General features: G+C 45.9%; 1 non-coding gene across 1 annotated transcript; it reads right to left on the bottom strand.

Annotated features, from left to right (window-relative positions):
• Positions 1-8,631: 8,631 nt before the first annotated feature.
• LOC116271757 lies at positions 8,632-8,738 on the bottom strand. The gene has a single exon (XR_004180511.1). It is a non-coding gene; the product is annotated as a U6 spliceosomal RNA (small nuclear RNA).
• Positions 8,739-9,068: the final 330 nt, after the last annotated feature.

Raw genomic sequence — 9,068 nt, 5'->3', positions numbered from 1 at the left:
TACTAGAAGAGTCAATGTTGTCACCACTCCCTAATTTCTGTATGTAATATCCTCCCAACCAGTATACCCTACCCCCTCCACTCAAAGTTTCTCCACTTGGCCAATATCCTTTCATCTATTCAATTCACAATTTAAAGCCACCTCTTCAAGAGGAAGCCAGCACCCTCGTACCCAGGTGATGGCCCCTGTCATAGTAGCCTATAAATCTGCTCATGGTACAGTACAATTGACGTGGAATCATCAGTTGCAGTAAGTATCTGTGCACACCTTTGCTTAGTATTTACCTCCCTGGGGTTATTAACACACCTATATGCATGTGGAGAACAATGATTTTCCCCTCCCAACATGGTCTAAGTGTCTGTGAAAGGTAATACTTTCCTCAGTTTGACTCCAGACTGGAACCTTGCCTGGCCAGAGCCAGGTCCTCAAAATGAACATTAATTGGAATACGAAGAAATAACAAAGAATGGGCAGGAGGTAGAAGAGCATCAGGACAAATAGCTAATGGCTGCGGGGCTTAATACATAGGTAGATAGGTTCAGCAAACCACCATGGCATGCTTTTACCTATGTAGCAAACCTGCACATCCTGCACCCAGAACTTTAAATTAATGAAAAATGAAAGAAAAAAGTAACAGAATGAGGGCCTGGCACAGTGGCTCACGCCTGTAATCCCAGCACTTTGGGAGGCGGGTGATCACTTGAGACCAGGAGTTGGAGACCAGCCCGGTCAACATGGCAAAACCCCGTCTCTACTAAAAATACAAAAAATTAGCCGGGCGTAATGGCACGTGCCTGTAGTCTCAGTGGCTTGGGAGGCTGAGGCACTAGAATCACTGGAACCCAGGAGGTGGAAGTTGCAGTGAGCCAAGATGGTGCCAGTGTACTCCAGCCCAGGCGACAGAGTGAGACTGTGTCTCAAAAAAAAAAAAAAAAAGGAAGAAGGCTGGGTGCGGTGGCTCCTGCCTGTAATCCCAGCACTTTGTGAGGCAGGTGGATCATGAGGTCAGAAGTTCGAGACTAGCCTGGCCAACATGGAGAAACCCAATCTCTACTAAAAATTAAAAAAGTAAGTCGGGTGTGGTGGTGGGCGCCTGTAATCCCAACTACTCAGGAAGCTGAGGCAGGAGAATCGCTTGAACCCAGGAGGCGGAGGTTGCAGTGAGCCAAGATCGTGTCACTGCACTCCAGCCTGGGGGACAGTGCCAGACTCAAAAAAAAAAAAAAGAAAAAAAGAAAGAACAGAATGAACAAGCCGAAAGCTTTTTAATATAAATTTGGAAGCTGGTGGGGGGTGTGGGAAACATGAGAGGCCTGCAGGGATCAGGGCTATTACAGGCCTGATTTGCAAGACACTGAACTTTACTCAATTCAATTCAATTCAACTTTACTCTAATTCCATGGTCGCCCCACCCTCTCCAAACACTCCTAAATACTGGCGCGTGCTCTCTGAATGAAGTTTTCTTTCTCTCTTCTTCCAAATACTCAACCTTCAAAGAGATGAATGGATTTCTTTGTGACACTCTATTTACTGTTTTAGAACCTTTCTTATACATTATTCACTCCCTAAACTCTTCATTCTTTCTGAAAACCTTTTCTGGATCATCTCGGGGCTATAATCCCATTCTTCGGAGAGCAGGGAATTTTTTAAAAAGTCCCCAATCACTTTTTAGCCTGGGGCAAGGCAAAACCAAGGGAAGTTGGGACAAAGAAATTCTTCCGTTCTTTTTTTTTTTTTTGAGACAGGGTCTCACTGCCTCCCTAGCTAAAGTTCAGTGGTACAATCAAGGCTCACTGCAGCTTCAACCCGCTCCTGGGTTCAAGCAATCCTCCTACCTTTTACTGCCAAGTAGCTGGGCCTACACCATGCGTTGGTAATTTTTTTATTTTTTTGTAGAGACGGAGGTGGAGGTTCACTATGTTGCCCAGGCTGGCCTTGAACTCCTGGGCTCAAGTGATCCGCCTGCCTCCCCCTCCCAAAACGTTGGGATTACAGGTGTGAACCACCTTAGCTCACCTCAGCTTTAATACTGAATATTAAGCTCTTTGAGAAGTTTTGTCCACCAAGGCATCCAGATACTTAAAAGGATTCCGTGTGTGTTTTCAGTTCTAGGTTCAGAACGTCTTCATCTACATGAGGTAAAGCACCTCCACTTCCTGTGTGTGCCTCAAAAGTCACCTTCGATTTGGTGATTCCTCAAAGTTAAATATCACTTCAGTTAAGTTTAGGGGGGAGAAAGTTAAACACAGAACTACAGAATTATCTGCTGGGGGTGGTGGCTCATGCCTATAATCCCAGCACTTTGAGAGGCTGAGGTGGGCAGATCACGAGGTCAGGAGTTCGAGACCAGCCTGGCCAACATGGTGAAACCCCATCTCTACTAAAAAAAAAAAAAAAAGTTAGCAGGGCGTGGTGGCAGGTGCCTGTAATCCCAGCTACTCACTGCAGGAAAGTCATTTGAGCCCGGGACGTGGAGGTTACAGTGAGCCAAGATCACACCACTGCACTCTAGCCTGGGTGACAGAGCAAGACTCTGTCTCAAAAAAAAAAAATTTAAAGTTTGATTTGGTACTATCATGGAGATCATAACTAAAAAAAAATATATATATATATATATACACACACACACACACTTAAAAATAAATAAATAAATAATAAAATAAAGTTTCCCCAACTGGTATTTGACTTCATATAATTCAGTTCCCTTTAAATGAGTTCAGAAGCTTCTAGGCTGTGGCAAGGGGCTCCCTCTCCTGGTTGAGATCTGCCAGCTCTTACAATTTCCTTTTTCAGGTCTACAAACCACTCTGCCCTCGTGCAGCCATCACAGCCCTCCCTGCTTATCTCAAGACAGACTCTAGGTTAACCGGTGAGTTGAGCTTTACCGAGCTGTGTGCAGAGAAAACATGGAGAATTACAGCACAGAAAGAAACAACGGAAGCCTGAGTATCAGACGTCGTCGTTCAGAAATTCATCAGGTTTAATGCATTCTCTGGAGTCTCACGGACTGTCCTGTGGTGCTTTCCACCTTTTTTTTCCTTACTCTCCTATCCAACCTCTCTCACCTTGTAGCCCCATGTGTACCTGCCGTGACGGTAGGACCCATTCTCTCCTGAGCAAGTCTGATCTACCTCTTCTCAAGATTCCAGATCTCAAACAACTGCCATCTCTGGTTCTCAGTCCGTTTTGCATTGGAACAATCTTTCCACACCAGAGGGATCCCTTTTTAGGTTGCTATGCCCAACAGTTCTCACTTTATGTTCAGTTCTGATTCCAGGCTATGCTCTGGAAATTGTCTCTTACAGGTATAAGACAGAGAGAGGCCATGCAAAGCTGCTGTGACCAAGAAATTAAAAGATCACTACATAACATGGCTACATAATATCTACCTTTATTAATTAATTTATTTATTTGAAATGGAGTCGCACTCTGTCACCCAGGCTGGAGTGCGATGGCCCAATTTCGGCTCACTGCAAACTCCGCCTCCCGGGTTCAAGCGATTCTCCTGCCTCAGCCTCCTGAGCAGCTGGGACCACAGGCGCCCGCCACCATGCCTGGCTAATTTTTGTGTTTTTAGTAGAGATGGGGTTTTACCATGTTGGCCAGGCTGGTCTCGAACCCCTGACCTCTGGTGATCAGCCCACCTTGGCCTCCCAAAGTGCTGGGATTACAGGCGTGAGCCACCGCACCTTGCCATGGAGATACAGTTTCCATAAACAAGACCAAACCCATGTTGAAAGCGCCAAAAACCTCCAGAGAAAATAACAGAGGGAAATGGGCCAGGTGGGACCTTAGGGAGCTGCTGGTTCAAGATCTGCATAAAATAAGATGAGAAGTGGCTGCTGACTTTGATTCAGAGTCAATGAATGCAACGCCCCTTCCTCCTGATTCCGTTTCGCTATGAGAAAACGCAGGCCTACATCTTTGTGGAGAATGCCAGCATCGCCTAGGCACTGAAGAATGTCAGTGGCAAGATTTGGGATGAGGATAATAAAAAGATATCAACCTTTGTCAACCCTGCTGATATGTCCTGCAGAGAAAGCTGAAGTTGGAAAAGGCAAAGCAGATAAAGCTGATGGTGAAGAAGCGATGTGATTCCTCCCAGTACAGTCTTGACAGCCAGAGACTCCCCTTTGACCCAGACCTGGTGACTAGTGACTCTAAGATGGCATCGAAATCTAGAAGTGCACAGCTGCCTTTCTGCACGTCCTCCAAGAAAATATGCCTGAGGCGGAGTCTGTGGGACAGATGGACACGGGAAAGGGCTAGAACCAGGAGACATGCGTGCAGACAGGAACTTCCCGTCTACCACTTTCCCAGACAAACAAGTCTAGCAACATAACCTCCATCCTGGAATTGTTCCCCAGGTTATCATGCCTGGATGGCCAGCCATCATCCAGACCAACTCTGTGTGGTATTGAAGCCCTCCAAGCTACTAATTTGCAAGGGAAGTTTCTTTGGATCTACCATGCTGCAAAATCTGCTCCTGCCATTTCTGCAGTAATATTGCTTGATCTACGTTTACGGAGATTGACAGCGTCTCCTAGCTGCTTACCATGACGGGGCCTGCCTCTGCCTGACCACTCTCCTCACCCAGAGAAACCAGCCTGGTGCAGGTACTTCAAAAATGCCTTGAAGGCTGGGTATGGTGGCTCATGCGTGTAATCCCAGCACTCTGGGAGGTCGAGGCGGGTGGAACACCTGACGTCAGGATTTCAAGACCAGCCTGACCCACATGGTGAAACCCTGTCTCTACTTAAAAAAAAATTTTTTTAAACATACAAAAAAAAAAAAAAAAAAAAAATTAGCCAGCGACGTGGCATGAGCCTGTAATCCCAGCTACTTGGGAGGCTGATGCAGGAGAATCGCTTGAACCTGGGGTGCAGACGTTGCAGTGAACCAAGATCCCACCACTACACTCTAGCCTGGGTGACAGAGTGAGACTCCATCTCAAAAAAATAAAATTTAAAAAGACCAGCCAGGTCAACATAGTGAGACTCCGTCTCTATAAAAAAATAAAAGAGAGAGAGTAGTGGTGTGTTACGTCAAAAAAAAAAAGTAATTAAAAAAAGAAAAAGCAGCTGGACGCGGTGGCTCCTGCCTGTAATCCCAACACTTTGGGAGGCTGAGGAAGGTGGCCTGAGATCAGGAGTTCGAGACCAGCCTGGGCAACACAGCAAAACCCTGTCTCTATTTAAAAAAAAAAAATACAAAAATTAGCTGGGTGCAGTGGCTTACACCTGTAATCCCAGCACTTTGGGAGGCCAAGGCGGGCGGATCATTGGAGGCGTCAGGGAGTTCGAGACCAGCCTCCATCAGACATGGCTAAACCCGCCTCTACTAAAAATACAAAAATTTGCTGGCTGGAGGTGGCATGCCCAACTCAGCTACTGAGAGAGGCTGATAGAGAATTGCTGAACCTGGGAGGTGGAGGCCACGGGAGTCGAGATTGCACCCACCACTGCACCAGAAATTAACAACAACAGAGCAAGACCTGGTCCTCAAAAAATGAAAAACAAAACAAAAAAATTGTGGCTTGCACCCCAGAGATCCGCCACCAGGGGCTTGAGTGGAGATCACATGACCCCAGGTGGAGGCAGGTGGCGGCCGACAAACGCTGGCTAACGGCAGCCTGGGCAACAAACAAAGTGGAGAACCTGTCTCCAAAATGCCGCCGGGTGGCTCAAGCCTGTAATCCCAGCACTTTGGGAGGCCGACGGCGATCAAGGAGGTCAGGAGAGAGATCGACCATCCGACTAATGACGGTGAAACCCTCGCCCTACTAAACATACAAAAACCAGTCGGGCGAAGTGGCGGTGCCTGTAGTCCAGCTACCAGAGCTGAGGTGAATGGCGTGAACCCCTGAGAGGAGTGAGCTGAGATTCGGCCACTGCACTCCAGCCTGGCAGGATGTGAGCAGACCGCCTCAAAAAAAAAAAAAAAAAAAGAAAGAAAAGAAGAAGATTCTTCTCCACGATAGGGTGGAATGGCACAGGGCGTGTATCTTACTATGAGCCCATGCACTGCCAGATTTCCATCTTGCCGCTGATGGCACAATGAATGGTGCATGCCAGCACTGACTGGTTTGGACCAATTGCTAGATCTCCTTTGTAACTACCCAACATCCTGCTCTTCTTTGAACTGGGTTACCTTGGTGACTGTATCTATGGTGTGTCCTGAAGGCAGTGACCTTTCACCAATGTCCACCCAGGGCACTCATGAGGAGAATCTGGGTGGTCTGGAGATGGAAGTTTGGAGAGGATTAAGGAGGGTTGCTGCAGAAGGCAAGGGCAGGTGTAAGACCACTTTAACAAGATGGAGTTCTAACAAGGAATTCGACCCCCAAAGACAGAGAGAGGAATGTCCTAGGAGTCAGAGGAGACCTGACTTCCCATTCTCACTGACACCTGACACCCAGGGAGCTATTGCTTTTCTTTTTTCTTTCTTTTGAGATAGGGTCTTGCTTTGTCACTCAGGCTGGAATGCAGTGGTGCAATCTTGGCTCACTGCAACCTCTGCCTAAAGGTTCAAACAATTCCCGCCTCAAACCCTAGATGGCTGGGATTTACCGGCATGCAGCATGCCTGGCGCATAGTGCCCGCCAGCCTGGTAACTAAAAAAAACAAAAAACAAATACATCCTTTTGTTCGATATTTGATTTGTGGAAACGAAAATGTGCTCAGGATTTAGTCGGCATGATCCCCTGCGGTTTTGCAAGATTCAGTGCCTGGGCGCTTTCCGGCATTTCAAACCGTAAGGCTTATTACTTATCTGGTTTAAAATCATATTCCTTCAACTAAGGCGAAAGATTTGTTCTCTTATTTTCGATCTTTACCCCACCAAAACAATATTTTATACCTCCACCGCTTTCACGTAAATATTTTCAGTAGTTTCAATCCACATATTATCAACATTAAGCCGTGCTGCGATTGGCTAATTTAGCCCTCCCAGTCGTTTCCACCGAGACATCAACTTGTCGCTGACTCGGCTTATTATCCGGAATCAGGGTCGCTCACCAGCGGGCTGGGTCACGGTAAGCCAGGATCTCAGCTCCTGCAAATCCTTCTCCGGGATCACCATTCACGACCTCAGCCTCCCCAGTAGCGGGACTTCTGACTTGCCTCGCCAGAAACAAAGTTTTTGTATTTCTTAATAAGGCGGGACTGCCGTGGCCAAACCCAGGATGGTGTGATCTCCCTGGCCTGAATCCTTCGTCGGCCTCAGTGCTGGGATTACGGCTTTGAGCCACCCAGCTGACAGCATCCCCTTACAGACAACCAGTTGCTACTTTGAACGATTTCGCACAAGATGCTTTCTTATAAAACCAAAGGAGTCCTAACATACTACACAGAATCAAGTGAAGCTCACATGGCTGCGCCAATTTAATGGTGAAAGGTCGGTATGCGATCCCAGCTGAGAGTGGGATCTCTTAGCTCTTCATTCCACGGAGGGTGCACCAACTCACCTGCTGCGCTGGGTAGGTGGAGCACAAGCACCTGTGTTTTTTTTTAATTAAAAAAAAAATCTCTTTTCTTTATAATCTTTGCATAGATAGAGTGCATGGCTAATTCCACATGTTCCCAGGCCTTATCTAGAATCTAATGCTCCAAAGTAGGTAAACCGAACAATTTTCAAAAGCCTAAGAAGCAGTTGATGACCTTAAAGCATTGAACAAACCTAATATCTGACCTGCCTGATTTAGATTAAATGTCTTCATTTTCCCCAATCATCTTTAAAACTTTTTATTTCCCAAAGATTACTAAAGTTATGTGAACTAAAAGGCATTAGTTTTTATTGTTCTTTCAAAATATTTGATTTAGGTATTTGTTTATTTATTTGAGATTACTGGCTCTAGGGTGGAGTCCTTGGACGAACAGGACCAGGAAAGCATGCCATTTCTAGGGCCCAATATAATAAGTGGGCACAGAAGAAAGGCAAAACAGATCTTCAAAAATTAAGGGTCCCGTTTTTATACCAGATCCCAAATCCCAAAAAGAACAGAGCCTTAGATTTCTGAAGGGGAATCTATTGATTTCAAATTCCTGTGGTTCCATGAGGAAAACAGGTTTTTTTCCAAAATGGCGTCTCTGGTGCCTCCTGTTTTTCCCAAGGAGTCTCAGGCAGTTAGAATTTGAATATACACATTGCCGGGCACGGTAGCTCACACCTGTAATCCCAGCAGTTTGGGAGGCCGAGGCGGGTGGATCAGGTCAGGAGTTCAAGACCAGCCTGGCCAACATGGTGACACCCTGTCTCTACTAAAAATACAAAAATTAGCTGGGCGTGGTGGCAGGTGCCTGTAATCCCAACAACTTGGGAGGCTGAGACAGGAGAATCACTTGAACCCGGGAGGTGGAGGTTGCAGCGAGCCAAGATCGCGCCAATGCACTCCAGCCTGGGTGACAAGAGTGAAACTCCATCTCAAAAAAAAAAAAAAAAAAAAATTGAATATACACACACACATATATATGTGTATATATATTTTTTATTTATATATTATACATATTTTTATATATATATATATAAATGAAAACCACAATTTCGTTATTGGGTGCCACCCGTTTTTGCTTAGATTCACATGATTTCCTTAGTGCTAGTTTGCACATACAGAAATGATCTTGCCAGGCTGCACAAAATATGGAATGCTTCATGAATTTGCATGTCATCCTTGTGCAGGGGCCATGCTAATCTTCTCTGTATCGTTCCAATTTTAATATATGTGCCGCTGAAGCGAGCACTACACTTTTATTTTATTTTTTATCTTTAATTTAATTTAATTTTATTATTATTATTATTTTTTTTTGAGACAGAGTCTTGCTCTGTCACCCAGGTCGGAGCGCAGTGGCGTAATCTGGGCTCACTGCAAGCTCCGCCTCCTAGGTTCAAGCAATTTTCCTGCCTTCCTGAATAGCTGGGATTACAGGCGTGCGCCAACATGTCCAGCTAATTTTTTTTTTAAGTAGAGACAGTTTTGCCATGCTGCCCAGGCTTGTCTTGAATTCCTGACCTGAAGTGAGGCCTGCCTCAGCCTCCCCAAGTGCTGGGATTATAGGCATGAGCCACGACGC

The sequence above is a fragment of the Papio anubis genome, chromosome 20, assembly GCF_008728515.1.
Source record: "Papio anubis isolate 15944 chromosome 20, Panubis1.0, whole genome shotgun sequence".
Classification (NCBI taxonomy): Eukaryota; Metazoa; Chordata; class Mammalia; order Primates; family Cercopithecidae; genus Papio; species Papio anubis.
The sequence above is the reverse complement of the archived record's forward strand: the minus strand, read 5'-3'. Positions and strand labels throughout refer to the sequence as shown.